Below are 18622 nucleotides of genomic sequence, written 5' to 3'. Positions count from 1 at the left end.
TCTACCACTGGGCCTGATGTCTTCAAGGTTCATCCATGCCGCAGCCTGCGTCTGACCTTCATTCCTTTTCCTGGCTTTATGGTAGTCCATTGTTTCTCTCTTCTCCCACTTGGCCTGATGACTTCAAAGTTCACCCACGCCGCAGCCTGCGTCTGACCCTCATTCCTTTTCCAGGCTGTATGGTATTCCATTGTGTGTTTCTTCCTTCACTGGGCGTGAGATCTTCCAGGTTCATTCACACTGCAGCCTGCATCTGACCCTCATTCGTTTTAACTGGCCATATAGTATTCCATTGTGTGTCTCTTCTCCCACCGGGCCTGATGTTTTCAAGGTTCACCCATACCGCAGCCTGCATCTGACCCTCATTCCTTTTCCTGGCTGTATAGTATTCCATTGTGTGTCTCTTTTCTCACTGCGCCTTTTGTCTTCAAGGTTCACCCATGCCGCAGCCTGCTTCTGACCCTCATTCTTTTTCCTGGCTGTGTAGTATTCCATTGCGTGTCTCTTCTCTCACTGGGCCTGATGTATTCAAATTTCCTTCACTCTGCAACCCGCATCTGATCTTCTTTCCTTTTCCTGGCTGTAGAGTATTCCATTTTGTGTCTCTTCTCTCACTGGGTGTGATGTCTTTAAGGTTCATTAACACTGCAGCCTGTGTCTGACCGTCATTCTTTTTACTGGCTGTATAGCATTCCATTGTGTGTGTCTTCTCTTACTGGGCCTGATGTCTTCCAAGTTCACTAACACTGCAGCCTGTGTCTGACCCTCATTTCTTTTCCTGGCTGTGTAGTATTCCATTGTGTGTCTCTTCTCTCACTAGGCCTGAGGTCTTGAATGTTCCTCCACGCTGCATCCTCCCTCTGACCCTCATTCCTTTTCCTGGCTGTGTAGTACTCCATTGTGTGTCTCTTCTCTCACTGGACCTGATGTGTTCAACGTTCGTTCACACTGCAGCCTCCATCTGACATTCATTTCTTTTCCTTCCTCTATGGTATTCCATTGTGTGTCTCTTCCTTCACTGGGCCTGAGATCTTCCAGGTTCATTCACACTGCAGCCTGCATCTGAGCCTCATTCGTTTTAGCTGGCAATATAGTATTCCATTGTGTGTCTCTTCTCCCACCGGGCCTGATGTGTTCAAGGTTCACCCATGCCGCAGCCTGCATCAGACCCTCATTCCTTTTCCTGGCTGTATAGTATTCCATTGTGTGTCTCTTCTCCCACTGGGCCTGATGGCTTCAACGTTCACCCATGCCGCAGCATGCGTCTGACCCTCATTCCTTTTCCTGGCTGTATACTATTCCATAGTGTGTCCCTTGTCTCACTGGGCCTGATGCCTTCAAGGTTCATCCACACTGCAGCTTGTGTCTGACCCTCATTCCATTTCCTGGCTGTATGGTATTTCGTTGTGGGTCTCTTCTCCCACTGTGCGTGATGTCTTCACTTTTCACCCATGCCGCAGCCTGCGTCTGACCCTCATTCCTTTTCCTGGCTGTATAGTATTCCATTGACTGTTTATTCTCTTACTGGGCCTGATGACTTCAAGTTTCATTCACACTGTAGCCTGCGTCTGACCCTCATTCCTTTTCCTGTCTGTATAGTATTCCATTGTGTGTCTCTTCTCTTACTGGGCCTGATGTCTTCCAGGTTCATTCCCACTGCAGCCTGCATCTGACCCTCATTCCTTTTTCTAGATGTATAGTATTCCATTGTGTGTCTCTTCTCCCACTGGGCCTGATGTCTTCAAAGTTCACCCATGCCGCAGCCTGCGTCTGACCCTCATTCCTTTTCCTGGATGTATAGTATTCCATTGTGTGTCTCTTCTACCACTGGGCCTGATGTCTTCAAGGTTCACCCATGCCGCAGCCTGCGTCTGACCTTCATTCCTTTTCCTGGCTTTATGGTATTCCATTGTTTGTCTCTTCTCCCACTTGGCCTGATGACTTCAAAGTTCACCCACGCCGCAGCCTGCGTCTGACCCTCATTCCTTTTCCTGGCTGAATGGTATTCCATTGTGTGTCTCTTCCTTCACTGGGCGTGAGATCTTCCAGGTTCATTCACACTGCAGCCTGCATCTGACCCTCATTCGTTTTAACTGGACATATAGTATTCCATTGTGTGTCTCTTCTCCCACTGGGCCTGATGTTTTCAAGGTTCACCCATGCCGCAGCCTGCATCTGACCCTCATTCCTTTTCCTGGCTGTATAGTATTCCATTGTGTGTCTCTTCTCTTACAGGGCCTGATGTCTTCCAGGTTCACTCACACTGCAGCCTGTGTCTGACCCTCATTCCTTTTCCTGGCTGTTTAGTATTCCATTGTGTGTCTCTTCTCTCACTAGGCCTGAGGTCTTGAAGGTTCATCCACGCTGCAGCCTGCATCTGACCCTCATTCCCTTTCCTGGCTCTGTAGTATTCCATTGAGTGTCTCTTCTCTTACAGGGCCTGATGTCTTCAAGTTTCATTCACACTGCATCTTGCGTCTGACCCTCATTCCTTTTCCTGGCTGTATAGTATTCCATTGTGTGTCTCTTCTCTCACTGGGCCTAATGTCTTCAATGTTCACCCATGCCGCAGCCTGCTTCGGAACCTCTTTCCTTTTCCTTGCTCTATGGTATTCCATTGTGTGTCTCTTCCTTCACTGGGCCTGAGATCTTCCAGGTTCATTCACACTGCAGCCTGCATCTGACGCTCGTTCATTTTAGCTGGCCATATAGTATTCCATTGTGTGTCTCTTCTCCCACCGGGCCTGATGTGTTCAAGGTTCACCCATGCCGCAGCCTGCATCAGACCCTCATTCCTTTTCCTGGCTGTATAGTATTCCATTGTGTGTCTCTTCTCCCACTGGGCCTGATGGCTTCAACGTTCACCCATGCCGCAGCATGCGTCTGACCCTCATTCCTTTTCCTCGCTGGATGGTATTCCATTTTGTGTCTCTTCCTTCACTGGGCCTGAGATCTTCCAGGTTCATTCACACTGCAGCCTGCATCTGACGCTCGTTCGTTTTAGCTGGCCATATAGTATTCCATTGTGTGTCTCTTCTCCCACCGGGCCTGATGTGTTCAAGGTTCACCCATGCCGCAGCCTGCATCAGACCCTCATTCCTTTTCCTGGCTGTATAGTATTCCATTGTGTGTCTCTTCTCCCACTTGGCCTGATGGCTTCAACGTTCACCCATGCCGCAGCATGCGTCTGACCCTCATTCCTTTTCCTGGCTGTATACTATTCCATAGTGTGTCTCTTGTCTCACTGGGCCTGATGCCTTCAAGGTTCATCCACACTGCAGCCTGTGTCTGACCCTCATACTTTTTCCTGGCTATATGGTATTTCGTTGTGGGTCTCTTCTCCCACTGTGCGTGATGTCTTCACTTTTCACCCATGCCGCAGCCTGCGTCTGACCCTCATTCCTTTTCCTGGCTGTATAGTATTCCATTAACTGTTTATTCTCTTACTGGGCCTGATGACTTCAAGTTTCATTCACACTGTAGCCTGCGTCTGACCCTCATTCTTTTTCCTGTCTGTATAGTATTCCATTGTGTGTCTCTTCTACCACTGGGCCTGATGTCTTCATGGTTCACCCATGTCGCAGCCTGCGTCTGACCATCATTCCCTTTCCTGGCTTTATGGTATTCCATTGTTTGTCTGTTCTCCCACTTGGCCTGATGTCTTCAAAGTTCACCCATGCCGCAGCCTGCGTCTGACCCTCATTCCTTTTCCTGGATGTATAGTATTCCATTGTGTGTCTCTTCTACCACTGGGCCTGATGTCTTCAAGGTTCATCCATGCCGCAGCCTGCGTCTGAGCTTCATTCCTTTTCCTGGCTTTATGGTAGTCCATTGTTTCTCTCTTCTCCCACTTGGCCTGATGACTTCAAAGTTCACCCACGCCACAGCCTGCGTCTGACCCTCATTCCTTTTCCTGGCTGTATGGTATTCCATTGTGTGTTTCTTCCTTCACTGGGCGTGAGATCTTCCAGGTTCATTCACACTGCAGCCTGCATCTGACCCTCATTCGTTTTAACTGGCCATATAGTATTCCATTGTGTGTCTCTTCTCCCACCGGGCCTGATGTTTTCAAGGTTCACCCATGCCGCAGCCTGCATCTGACCCTCATTCCTTTTCCTGGCTGTATAGTATTCCATTGTGTGTCTCTTTTCTCACTGTGCCTTTTGTCTTCAAGGTTCACCCATGCCGCAGCCTGCTTCTGACCCTCATTCTTTTTCCTGGCTGTGTAGTATTCCATTGCGTGTCTCTTCTCTCACTGGGCCTGATGTATTCAAATTTCCTTCACTCTGCAACCCGCATCTGATCTTCTTTCCTTTTCCTGGCTGTAGAGTATTCCATTTTGTGTCTCTTCTCTCACTGGGTGTGATGTCTTCAAGGTTCATTAACACTGCAGCCTGTGTCTGACCGTCATTCTTTTTACTGGCTGTATAGCATTCCATTGTGTGTGTCTTCTCTTACTGGGCCTGATGTCTTCCAAGTTCACTAACACTGCAGCCTGTGTCTGACCCTCATTTCTTTTCCTGGCTGTGTAGTATTCCATTGTGTGTCTCTTCTCTCACTAGGCCTGAGGTCTTGAATGTTCCTCCACGCTGCATCCTCCCTCTGACCCTCATTCCTTTTCCTGGCTGTGTAGTACTCCATTGTGTGTCTCTTCTCTCACTGGACCTGATGTGTTCAACGTTCGTTCACACTGCAGCCTGCATCTTACATTCATTTCTTTTCCTTGCTCTATGGTATTCCATTGTGTGTCTCTTCCTTCACTGGGCCTGAGATCTTCCAGGTTCATTCACACTGCAGCCTGCATCTGAGCCTCATTCGTTTTAGCTGGCAATATAGTATTCCATTGTGTGTCTCTTCTCCCACCGGGCCTGATGTGTTCAAGGTTCACCCATGCCGCAGCCTGCATCAGACCCTCATTCCTTTTCCTGGCTGTATAGTATTCCATTGTGTGTCTCTTCTCCCACTGGGCCTGATGGCTTCAACGTTCACCCATGCCGCAGCATGCGTCTGACCCTCATTCCTTTTCCTGGCTGTATACTATTCCATAGTGTGTCCCTTGTCTCACTGGGCCTGATGCCTTCAAGGTTCATCCACACTGCAGCTTGTGTCTGACCCTCATTCCATTTCCTGGCTGTATGGTATTTCGTTGTGGGTCTCTTCTCCCACTGTGCGTGATGTCTTCACTTTTCACCCATGCCGCAGCCTGCGTCTGACCCTCATTCCTTTTCCTGGCTGTATAGTATTCCATTGACTGTTTATTCTCTTACTGGGCCTGATGACTTCAAGTTTCATTCACACTGTAGCCTGCGTCTGACCCTCATTCCTTTTCCTGTCTGTATAGTATTCCATTGTGTGTCTCTTCTCTTACTGGGCCTGATGTCTTCCAGGTTCATTCCCACTGCAGCCTGCATCTGAACCTCATTCCTTTTCCTGGATGTATAGTATTCCATTGTGTGTCTCTTCTCCCACTGGGCCTGATGTCTTCAAAGTTCACCCATGCCGCAGCCTGCGTCTGACCCTCATTCCTTTTCCTGGATGTATAGTATTCCATTGTGTGTCTCTTCTACCACTGGGCCTGATGTCTTCAAGGTTCACCCATGCCGCAGCCTGCGTCTGACCTTCATTCCTTTTCCTGGCTTTATGGTATTCCATTGTTTGTCTCTTCTCCCACTTGGCCTGATGACTTCAAAGTTCACCCATGCCGCAGCCTGCGTCTGACCCTCATTCCTTTTCCTGGCTGAATGGTATTCCATTGTGTGTCTCTTCCTTCACTGGGCGTGAGATCTTCCAGGTTCATTCACACTGCAGCCTGCATCTGACCCTCATTCGTTTTAACTGGACATATAGTATTCCATTGTGTGTCTCTTCTCCCACCGGGCCTGATGTTTTCAAGGTTCACCCATGCCGCAGCCTGCATCTGACCCTCATTCCTTTTCCTGGCTGTATAGTATTCCATTGTGTGTCTCTTCTCTTACTGGGCCTGATGTCTTCCAGGTTCACTCACACTGCAGCCTGTGTCTGACCCTCATTCCTTTTCCTGGCTGTTTAGTATTCCATTGTGTGTCTCTTCTCTCACTAGGCCTGAGGTCTTGAAGGTTCATCCACGCTGCAGCCTGCATCTGACCCTCATTCCCTTTCCTGGCTCTGTAGTATTCCATTGAGTGTCTCTTCTCTTACAGGGCCTGATGTCTTCAAGTTTCATTCACACTGCATCCTGCGTCTGACCCTCATTCCTTTTCCTGGCTGTATAGTATTCCATTGTGTGTCTCTTCTCTCACTAGGCCTAATGTCTTCAATGTTCACCCATGCCGCAGCCTGCTTCTGAACCTCTTTCCTTTTCCTTGCTCTATGGTATTCCATTGTGTGTCTCTTCCTTCACTGGGCCTGAGATCTTCCAGGTTCATTCACACTGCAGCCTGCATCTGACGCTCGTTCATTTTAGCTGGCCATATAGTATTCCATTGTGTGTCTCTTCTCCCACCGGGCCTGATGTGTTCAAGGTTCACCCATGCCGCAGCCTGCATCAGACCCTCATTCCTTTTCCTGGCTGTATAGTATTCCATTGTGTGTCTCTTCTCCCACTTGGCCTGATGGCTTCAACGTTCACCCATGCCGCAGCATGCGTCTGACCCTCATTCCTTTTCCTCGCTGGATGGTATTCCATTGTGTGTCTCTTCCTTCACTGGGCCTGAGATTTTCCAGGTTCATTCACACTGCAGCCTGCATCTGACGCTCGTTCGTTTTAGCTGGCCATATAGTATTCCATTGTGTGTCTCTTCTCCCACCGGGCCTGATGTGTTCAAGGTTCACCCATGCCGCAGCCTGCATCAGACCCTCATTCCTTTTCCTGGCTGTATAGTATTCCATTGTGTGTCTCTTCTCCCACTTGGCCTGACGGCTTCAACGTTCACCCATGCCGCAGCATGCGTCTGACCCTCATTCCTTTTCCTCGCTGGATGGTATTCCATTGTGTGTCTCTTCCTTCACTGGGCCTGAGATCTTCCAGGTTCATTCACACTGCAGCCTGCATCTGACGCTCGTTCGTTTTAGCTGCCCATATAGTATTCCATTGTGTGTCTCTTCTCCCACCGGGCCTGATGTGTTCAAGGTTCACCCATGCCGCAGGTTGCATCAGACCCTCTTTCCTTTTCCTGGCTGTATAGTATTCCATTGTGTGTCTCTTCTCCCACTTGGCCTGATGGCTTCAACATTCACCCATGCCGCAGCATGCGTCTGACCCTCATTCCTTTTCCTGGCTGTATACTATTCCATAGTGTGTCTCTTGTCTCACTGGGCCTGATGCCTTCAAGGTTCATCCACACTGCAGCCTGTGTCTGACCCTCATACTTTTTCCTGGCTATATGGTATTTCGTTGTGGGTCTCTTCTCCCACTGTGCGTGATGTCTTCACTTTTCACCCATGCCGCAGCCTGCATCTGACCCTCATTCCTTTTCCTGGCTGTATAGTATTCCATTAACTGTTTATTCTCTTACTGGGCCTGATGACTTCAAGTTTCATTCACACTGTAGCCTGCGTCTGACCCTCATTCTTTTTCCTGTCTGTATAGTATTCCATTGTGTGTCTCTTCTACCACTGGGCCTGATGTCTTCATGGTTCACCCATGTCGCAGCCTGCGTCTGACCTTCATTCCCTTTCCTGGCTTTATGGTATTCCATTGTTGGTCTGTTCTCCCACTTGGCCTGATGTCTTCAAAGGTCACCCATGCCGCAGCCTGCGTCTGACCCTCATTCCTTTTCCTGGCTGTATAGTATTCCATTAACTGTTTATTCTCTTACTGGGCCTGATGACTTCAAGTTTCATTCACACTGTAGCCTGCGTCTGACCCTCATTCTTTTTCCTGTCTGTATAGTATTCCATTGTGTGTCTCTTCTACCACTGGGCCTGATGTCTTCATGGTTCACCCATGTCGCAGCCTGCGTCTGACCTTCATTCCCTTTCCTGGCTTTATGGTATTCCATTGTTTGTCTGTTCTCCCACTTGGCCTGATGTCTTCAAAGTTCACCCATGCCGCAGCCTGCGTCTGACCCTCATTCCTTTTCCTGGATGTATAGTATTCCATTGTGTGTCTCTTCTACCACTGGGCCTGATGTCTTCAAGGTTCATCCATGCCGCAGCCTGCGTCTGACCTTCATTCCTTTTCCTGGCTTTATGGTAGTCCATTGTTTCTCTCTTCTCCCACTTGGCCTGATGACTTCAAAGTTCACCCACGCCGCAGCCTGCGTCTGACCCTCATTCCTTTTCCTGGCTGTATGGTATTCCATTGTGTGTTTCTTCCTTCACTGGGCGTGAGATCTTCCAGGTTCATTCACACTGCAGCCTGCATCTGACCCTCATTCGTTTTAACTGGCCATATAGTATTCCATTGTGTGTCTCTTCTCCCACCGGGCCTGATGTTTTCAAGGTTCACCCATACCGCAGCCTGCATCTGACCCTCATTCCTTTTCCTGGCTGTATAGTATTCCATTGTGTGTCTCTTTTCTCACTGCGCCTTTTGTCTTCAAGGTTCACCCATGCCGCAGCCTGCTTCTGACCCTCATTCTTTTTCCTGGCTGTGTAGTATTCCATTGCGTGTCTCTTCTCTCACTGGGCCTGATGTATTCAAATTTCCTTCACTCTGCAACCCGCATCTGATCTTCTTTCCTTTTCCTGGCTGTAGAGTATTCCATTTTGTGTCTCTTCTCTCACTGGGTGTGATGTCTTTAAGGTTCATTAACACTGCAGCCTGTGTCTGACCGTCATTCTTTTTACTGGCTGTATAGCATTCCATTGTGTGTGTCTTCTCTTACTGGGCCTGATGTCTTCCAAGTTCACTAACACTGCAGCCTGTGTCTGACCCTCATTTCTTTTCCTGGCTGTGTAGTATTCCATTGTGTGTCTCTTCTCTCACTAGGCCTGAGGTCTTGAATGTTCCTCCACGCTGCATCCTCCCTCTGACCCTCATTCCTTTTCCTGGCTGTGTAGTACTCCATTGTGTGTCTCTTCTCTCACTGGACCTGATGTGTTCAACGTTCGTTCACACTGCAGCCTCCATCTGACATTCATTTCTTTTCCTTCCTCTATGGTATTCCATTGTGTGTCTCTTCCTTCACTGGGCCTGAGATCTTCCAGGTTCATTCACACTGCAGCCTGCATCTGAGCCTCATTCGTTTTAGCTGGCAATATAGTATTCCATTGTGTGTCTCTTCTCCCACCGGGCCTGATGTGTTCAAGGTTCACCCATGCCGCAGCCTGCATCAGACCCTCATTCCTTTTCCTGGCTGTATAGTATTCCATTGTGTGTCTCTTCTCCCACTGGGCCTGATGGCTTCAACGTTCACCCATGCCGCAGCATGCGTCTGACCCTCATTCCTTTTCCTGGCTGTATACTATTCCATAGTGTGTCCCTTGTCTCACTGGGCCTGATGCCTTCAAGGTTCATCCACACTGCAGCTTGTGTCTGACCCTCATTCCATTTCCTGGCTGTATGGTATTTCGTTGTGGGTCTCTTCTCCCACTGTGCGTGATGTCTTCACTTTTCACCCATGCCGCAGCCTGCGTCTGACCCTCATTCCTTTTCCTGGCTGTATAGTATTCCATTGACTGTTTATTCTCTTACTGGGCCTGATGACTTCAAGTTTCATTCACACTGTAGCCTGCGTCTGACCCTCATTCCTTTTCCTGTCTGTATAGTATTCCATTGTGTGTCTCTTCTCTTACTGGGCCTGATGTCTTCCAGGTTCATTCCCACTGCAGCCTGCATCTGACCCTCATTCCTTTTTCTAGATGTATAGTATTCCATTGTGTGTCTCTTCTCCCACTGGGCCTGATGTCTTCAAAGTTCACCCATGCCGCAGCCTGCGTCTGACCCTCATTCCTTTTCCTGGATGTATAGTATTCCATTGTGTGTCTCTTCTACCACTGGGCCTGATGTCTTCAAGGTTCACCCATGCCGCAGCCTGCGTCTGACCTTCATTCCTTTTCCTGGCTTTATGGTATTCCATTGTTTGTCTCTTCTCCCACTTGGCCTGATGACTTCAAAGTTCACCCACGCCGCAGCCTGCGTCTGACCCTCATTCCTTTTCCTGGCTGAATGGTATTCCATTGTGTGTCTCTTCCTTCACTGGGCGTGAGATCTTCCAGGTTCATTCACACTGCAGCCTGCATCTGACCCTCATTCGTTTTAACTGGACATATAGTATTCCATTGTGTGTCTCTTCTCCCACTGGGCCTGATGTTTTCAAGGTTCACCCATGCCGCAGCCTGCATCTGACCCTCATTCCTTTTCCTGGCTGTATAGTATTCCATTGTGTGTCTCTTCTCTTACAGGGCCTGATGTCTTCCAGGTTCACTCACACTGCAGCCTGTGTCTGACCCTCATTCCTTTTCCTGGCTGTTTAGTATTCCATTGTGTGTCTCTTCTCTCACTAGGCCTGAGGTCTTGAAGGTTCATCCACGCTGCAGCCTGCATCTGACCCTCATTCCCTTTCCTGGCTCTGTAGTATTCCATTGAGTGTCTCTTCTCTTACAGGGCCTGATGTCTTCAAGTTTAATTCACACTGCATCCTGCGTCTGACCCTCATTCCTTTTCCTGGCTGTATAGTATTCCATTGTGTGTCTCTTCTCTCACTGGGCCTAATGTCTTCAATGTTCACCCATGCCGCAGCCTGCTTCTGAACCTCTTTCCTTTTCCTTGCTCTATGGTATTCCATTGTGTGTCTCTTCCTTCACTGGGCCTGAGATCTTCCAGGTTCATTCACACTGCAGCCTGCATCTGACGCTCGTTCATTTTAGCTGGCCATATAGTATTCCATTGTGTGTCTCTTCTCCCACCGGGCCTGATGTGTTCAAGGTTCACCCATGCCGCAGCCTGCATCAGACCCTCATTCCTTTTCCTGGCTGTATAGTATTCCATTGTGTGTCTCTTCTCCCACTGGGCCTGATGGCTTCAACGTTCACCCATGCCGCAGCATGCGTCTGACCCTCATTCCTTTTCCTCGTTGGATGGTATTCCATTTTGTGTCTCTTCCTTCACTGGGCCTGAGATCTTCCAGGTTCATTCACACTGCAGCCTGCATCTGACGCTCGTTCGTTTTAGCTGGCCATATAGTATTCCATTGTGTGTCTCTTCTCCCACCGGGCCTGATGTGTTCAAGGTTCACCCATGCCGCAGCCTGCATCAGACCCTCATTCCTTTTCCTGGCTGTATAGTATTCCATTGTGTGTCTCTTCTCCCACTTGGCCTGATGGCTTCAACGTTCACCCATGCCGCAGCATGCGTCTGACCCTCATTCCTTTTCCTGGCTGTATACTATTCCATAGTGTGTCTCTTGTCTCACTGGGCCTGATGCCTTCAAGGTTCATCCACACTGCAGCCTGTGTCTGACCCTCATACTTTTTCCTGGCTATATGGTATTTCGTTGTGGGTCTCTTCTCCCACTGTGCGTGATGTCTTCACTTTTCACCCATGCCGCAGCCTGCGTCTGACCCTCATTCCTTTTCCTGGCTGTATAGTATTCCATTAACTGTTTATTCTCTTACTGGGCCTGATGACTTCAAGTTTCATTCACACTGTAGCCTGCGTCTGACCCTCATTCTTTTTCCTGTCTGTATAGTATTCCATTGTGTGTCTCTTCTACCACTGGGCCTGATGTCTTCATGGTTCACCCATGTCGCAGCCTGCGTCTGACCTTCATTCCCTTTCCTGGCTTTATGGTATTCCATTGTTTGTCTGTTCTCCCACTTGGCCTGATGTCTTCAAAGTTCACCCATGCCGCAGCCTGCGTCTGACCCTCATTCCTTTTCCTGGATGTATAGTATTCCATTGTGTGTCTCTTCTACCACTGGGCCTGATGTCTTCAAGGTTCATCCATGCCGCAGCCTGCGTCTGAGCTTCATTCCTTTTCCTGGCTTTATGGTAGTCCATTGTTTCTCTCTTCTCCCACTTGGCCTGATGACTTCAAAGTTCACCCACGCCACAGCCTGCGTCTGACCCTCATTCCTTTTCCTGGCTGTATGGTATTCCATTGTGTGTTTCTTCCTTCACTGGGCGTGAGATCTTCCAGGTTCATTCACACTGCAGCCTGCATCTGACCCTCATTCGTTTTAACTGGCCATATAGTATTCCATTGTGTGTCTCTTCTCCCACCGGGCCTGATGTTTTCAAGGTTCACCCATGCCGCAGCCTGCATCTGACCCTCATTCCTTTTCCTGGCTGTATAGTATTCCATTGTGTGTCTCTTTTCTCACTGTGCCTTTTGTCTTCAAGGTTCACCCATGCCGCAGCCTGCTTCTGACCCTCATTCTTTTTCCTGGCTGTGTAGTATTCCATTGCGTGTCTCTTCTCTCACTGGGCCTGATGTATTCAAATTTCCTTCACTCTGCAACCCGCATCTGATCTTCTTTCCTTTTCCTGGCTGTAGAGTATTCCATTTTGTGTCTCTTCTCTCACTGGGTGTGATGTCTTCAAGGTTCATTAACACTGCAGCCTGTGTCTGACCGTCATTCTTTTTACTGGCTGTATAGCATTCCATTGTGTGTGTCTTCTCTTACTGGGCCTGATGTCTTCCAAGTTCACTAACACTGCAGCCTGTGTCTGACCCTCATTTCTTTTCCTGGCTGTGTAGTATTCCATTGTGTGTCTCTTCTCTCACTAGGCCTGAGGTCTTGAATGTTCCTCCACGCTGCATCCTCCCTCTGACCCTCATTCCTTTTCCTGGCTGTGTAGTACTCCATTGTGTGTCTCTTCTCTCACTGGACCTGATGTGTTCAACGTTCGTTCACACTGCAGCCTGCATCTTACATTCATTTCTTTCCCTTGCTCTATGGTATTCCATTGTGTGTCTCTTCCTTCACTGGGCCTGAGATCTTCCAGGTTCATTCACACTGCAGCCTGCATCTGAGCCTCATTCGTTTTAGCTGGCAATATAGTATTCCATTGTGTGTCTCTTCTCCCACCGGGCCTGATGTGTTCAAGGTTCACCCATGCCGCAGCCTGCATCAGACCCTCTTTCCTTTTCCTGGCTGTATAGTATTCCATTGTGTGTCTCTTCTCCCACTGGGCCTGATGGCTTCAACGTTCACCCATGCCGCAGCATGCGTCTGACCCTCATTCCTTTTCCTGGCTGTATACTATTCCATAGTGTGTCCCTTGTCTCACTGGGCCTGATGCCTTCAAAGTTCATCCACACTGCAGCTTGTGTCTGACCCTCATTCCATTTCCTCGCTGTATGGTATTTCGTTGTGGGTCTCTTCTCCCACTGTGCGTGATGTCTTCACTTTTCACCCATGCCGCAGCCTGCGTCTGACCCTCATTCCTTTTCCTGGCTGTATAGTATTCCATTGACTGTTTATTCTCTTACTGGGCCTGATGACTTCAAGTTTCATTCACACTGTAGCCTGCGTCTGACCCTCATTCCTTTTCCTGTCTGTATAGTATTCCATTGTGTGTCTCTTCTCTTACTGGGCCTGATGTCTTCCAGGTTCATTCCCACTGCAGCCTGCATCTGAACCTCATTCCTTTTCCTGGATGTATAGTATTCCATTGTGTGTCTCTTCTCCCACTGGGCCTGATGTCTTCAAAGTTCACCCATGCCGCAGCCTGCGTCTGACCCTCATTCCTTATCCTGGATGTATAGTATTCCATTGTGTGTCTCTTCTACCACTGGGCCTGATGTCTTCAAGGTTCACCCATGCCGCAGCCTGCGTCTGACCTTCATTCCTTTTCCTGGCTTTATGGTATTCCATTGTTTGTCTCTTCTCCCACTTGGCCTGATGACTTAAAAGTTCACCCATGCCGCAGCCTGCGTCTGACCCTCATTCCTTTTCCTGGCTGAATGGTATTCCATTGTGTGTCTCTTCCTTCACTGGGCGTGAGATCTTCCAGGTTCATTCACACTGCAGCCTGCATCTGACCCTCATTCGTTTTAACTGGACATATAGTATTCCATTGTGTGTCTCTTCTCCCACCGGGCCTGATGTTTTCAAGGTTCACCCATGCCGCAGCCTGCATCTGACCCTCATTCCTTTTCCTGGCTGTATAGTATTCCATTGTGTGTCTCTTCTCTTACTGGGCCTGATGTCTTCCAGGTTCACTCACACTGCAGCCTGTGTCTGACCCTCATTCCTTTTCCTGGCTGTTTAGTATTCCATTGTGTGTCTCTTCTCTCACTAGGCCTGAGGTCTTGAAGGTTCATCCACGCTGCAGCCTGCATCTGACCCTCATTCCCTTTCCTGGCTCTGTAGTATTCCATTGAGTGTCTCTTCTCTTACAGGGCCTGATGTCTTCAAGTTTCATTCACACTGCATCCTGCGTCTGACCCTCATTCCTTTTCCTGGCTGTATAGTATTCCATTGTGTGTCTCTTCTCTCACTAGGCCTAATGTCTTCAATGTTCACCCATGCCGCAGCCTGCTTCTGAACCTCTTTCCTTTTCCTTGCTCTATGGTATTCCATTGTGTGTCTCTTCCTTCACTGGGCCTGAGATCTTCCAGGTTCATTCACACTGCAGCCTGCATCTGACGCTCGTTCATTTTAGCTGGCCATATAGTATTCCATTGTGTGTCTCTTCTCCCACCGGGCCTGATGTGTTCAAGGTTCACCCATGCCGCAGCCTGCATCAGACCCTCATTCCTTTTCCTGGCTGTATAGTATTCCATTGTGTGTCTCTTCTCCCACTTGGCCTGATGGCTTCAACGTTCACCCATGCCGCAGCATGCGTCTGACCCTCATTCCTTTTCCTCGCTGGATGGTATTCCATTGTGTGTCTCTTCCTTCACTGGGCCTGAGATTTTCCAGGTTCATTCACACTGCAGCCTGCATCTGACGCTCGTTCGTTTTAGCTGGCCATATAGTATTCCATTGTGTGTCTCTTCTCCCACCGGGCCTGATGTGTTCAAGGTTCACCCATGCCGCAGCCTGCATCAGACCCTCATTCCTTTTCCTGGCTGTATAGTATTCCATTGTGTGTCTCTTCTCCCACTTGGCCTGACGGCTTCAACGTTCACCCATGCCGCAGCATGCGTCTGACCCTCATTCCTTTTCCTCGCTGGATGGTATTCCATTGTGTGTCTCTTCCTTCACTGGGCCTGAGATCTTCCAGGTTCATTCACACTGCAGCCTGCATCTGACGCTCGTTCGTTTTAGCTGCCCATATAGTATTCCATTGTGTGTCTCTTCTCCCACCGGGCCTGATGTGTTCAAGGTTCACCCATGCCGCAGGTTGCATCAGACCCTCTTTCCTTTTCCTGGCTGTATAGTATTCCATTGTGTGTCTCTTCTCCCACTTGGCCTGATGGCTTCAACATTCACCCATGCCGCAGCATGCGTCTGACCCTCATTCCTTTTCCTGGCTGTATACTATTCCATAGTGTGTCTCTTGTCTCACTGGGCCTGATGCCTTCAAGGTTCATCCACACTGCAGCCTGTGTCTGACCCTCATACTTTTTCCTGGCTATATGGTATTTCGTTGTGGGTCTCTTCTCCCACTGTGCGTGATGTCTTCACTTTTCACCCATGCCGCAGCCTGCGTCTGACCCTCATTCCTTTTCCTGGCTGTATAGTATTCCATTAACTGTTTATTCTCTTACTGGGCCTGATGACTTCAAGTTTCATTCACACTGTAGCCTGCGTCTGACCCTCATTCTTTTTCCTGTCTGTATAGTATTCCATTGTGTGTCTCTTCTACCACTGGGCCTGATGTCTTCATGGTTCACCCATGTCGCAGCCTGCGTCTGACCTTCATTCCCTTTCCTGGCTTTATGGTATTCCATTGTTGGTCTGTTCTCCCACTTGGCCTGATGTCTTCAAAGGTCACCCATGCCGCAGCCTGCGTCTGACCCTCATTCCTTTTCCTGGCTGTATAGTATTCCATTAACTGTTTATTCTCTTACTGGGCCTGATGACTTCAAGTTTCATTCACACTGTAGCCTGCGTCTGACCCTCATTCTTTTTCCTGTCTGTATAGTATTCCATTGTGTGTCTCTTCTACCACTGGGCCTGATGTCTTCATGGTTCACCCATGTCGCAGCCTGCGTCTGACCTTCATTCCCTTTCCTGGCTTTATGGTATTCCATTGTTTGTCTGTTCTCCCACTTGGCCTGATGTCTTCAAAGTTCACCCATGCCGCAGCCTGCGTCTGACCCTGATTCCTTTTCCTGGATGTATAGTATTCCATTGTGTGTCTCTTCTACCACTGGGCCTGATGTCTTCAAGGTTCATCCATGCCGCAGCCTGCGTCTGACCTTCATTCCTTTTCCTGGATTTATGGTAGTCCATTGTTTCTCTCTTCTCCCACTTGGCCTGATGACTTCAAAGTTCACCCACGCCGCAGCCTGCGTCTGACCCTCATTCCTTTTCCTGGCTGTATGGTATTCCATTGTGTGTTTCTTCCTTCACTGGGCGTGAGATCTTCCAGGTTCATTCACACTGCAGCCTGCATCTGACCCTCATTCGTTTTAACTGGCCATATAGTATTCCATTGTGTGTCTCTTCTCCCACCGGGCCTGATGTTTTCAAGGTTCACCCATACCGCAGCCTGCATCTGACCCTCATTCCTTTTCCTGGCTGTATAGTATTCCATTGTGTGTCTCTTTTCTCACTGCGCCTTTTGTCTTCAAGGTTCACCCATGTCGCAGCCTGCTTCTGACCCTCATTCTTTTTCCTGGCTGTGTAGTATTCCATTGCGTGTCTCTTCTCTCACTGGGCCTGATGTATTCAAATTTCCTTCACTCTGCAACCCGCATCTGATCTTCTTTCCTTTTCCTGGCTGTAGAGTATTCCATTTTGTGTCTCTTCTCTCACTGGGTGTGATGTCTTTAAGGTTCATTAACACTGCAGCCTGTGTCTGACCGTCATTCTTTTTACTGGCTGTATAGCATTCCATTGTGTGTGTCTTCTCTTACTGGGCCTGATGTCTTCCAAGTTCACTAACACTGCAGCCTGTGTCTGACCCTCATTTCTTTTCCTGGCTGTGTAGTATTCCATTGTGTGTCTCTTCTCTCACTAGGCCTGAGGTCTTGAATGTTCCTCCACGCTGCATCCTCCCTCTGACCCTCATTCCTTTTCCTGGCTGTGTAGTACTCCATTGTGTGTCTCTTCTCTCACTGGACCTGATGTGTTCAACGTTCGTTCACACTGCAGCCTCCATCTGACATTCATTTCTTTTCCTTCCTCTATGGTATTCCATTGTGTGTCTCTTCCTTCACTGGGCCTGAGATCTTCCAGGTTCATTCACACTGCAGCCTGCATCTGAGCCTCATTCGTTTTAGCTGGCAATATAGTATTCCATTGTGTGTCTCTTCTCCCACCGGGCCTGATGTGTTCAAGGTTCACCCATGCCGCAGCCTGCATCAGACCCTCATTCCTTTTCCTGGCTGTATAGTATTCCATTGTGTGTCTCTTCTCCCACTGGGCCTGATGGCTTCAACGTTCACCCATGCCGCAGCATGCGTCTGACCCTCATTCCTTTTCCTGGCTGTATACTATTCCATAGTGTGTCCCTTGTCTCACTGGGCCTGATGCCTTCAAGGTTCATCCACACTGCAGCTTGTGTCTGACCCTCATTCCATTTCCTGGCTGTATGGTATTTCGTTGTGGGTCTCTTCTCCCACTGTGCGTGATGTCTTCACTTTTCACCCATGCCGCAGCCTGCGTCTGACCCTCATTCCTTTTCCTGGCTGTATAGTATTCCATTGACTGTTTATTCTCTTACTGGGCCTGATGACTTCAAGTTTCATTCACACTGTAGCCTGCGTCTGACCCTCATTCCTTTTCCTGTCTGTATAGTATTCCATTGTGTGTCTCTTCTCTTACTGGGCCTGATGTCTTCCAGGTTCATTCCCACTGCAGCCTGCATCTGACCCTCATTCCTTTTTCTAGATGTATAGTATTCCATTGTGTGTCTCTTCTCCCACTGGGCCTGATGTCTTCAAAGTTCACCCATGCCGCAGCCTGCGTCTGACCCTCATTCCTTTTCCTGGATGTATAGTATTCCATTGTGTGTCTCTTCTACCACTGGGCCTGATGTCTTCAAGGTTCACCCATGCCGCAGCCTGCGTCTGACCTTCATTCCTTTTCCTGGCTTTATGGTATTCCATTGTTTGTCTCTTCTCCCACTTGGCCTGATGACTTCAAAGTTCACCCACGCCGCAGCCTGCGTCTGACCCTCATTCCTTTTCCTGGCTGAATGGTATTCCATTGTGTGTCTCTTCCTTCACTGGGCGTGAGATCTTCCAGGTTCATTCACACTGCAGCCTGCATCTGACCCTCATTCGTTTTAACTGGACATATAGTATTCCATTGTGTGTCTCTTCTCCCACTGGGCCTGATGTTTTCAAGGTTCACCCATGCCGCAGCCTGCATCTGACCCTCATTCCTTTTCCTGGCTGTATAGTATTCCATTGTGTGTCTCTTCTCTTACAGGGCCTGATGTCTTCCAGGTTCACTCACACTGCAGCCTGTGTCTGACCCTCATTCCTTTTCCTGGCTGTTTAGTATTCCATTGTGTGTCTCTTCTCTCACTAGGCCTGAGGTCTTGAAGGTTCATCCACGCTGCAGCCTGCATCTGACCCTCATTCCCTTTCCTGGCTCTGTAGTATTCCATTGAGTGTCTCTTCTCTTACAGGGC

Source organism: Pongo abelii, chromosome 12 (assembly GCF_028885655.2).
Source record: "Pongo abelii isolate AG06213 chromosome 12, NHGRI_mPonAbe1-v2.0_pri, whole genome shotgun sequence".
In the NCBI taxonomy this organism is placed as follows: domain Eukaryota; kingdom Metazoa; phylum Chordata; class Mammalia; order Primates; family Hominidae; genus Pongo; species Pongo abelii.
The sequence above is the reverse complement of the archived record's forward strand: the minus strand, read 5'-3'. Positions refer to the sequence as shown.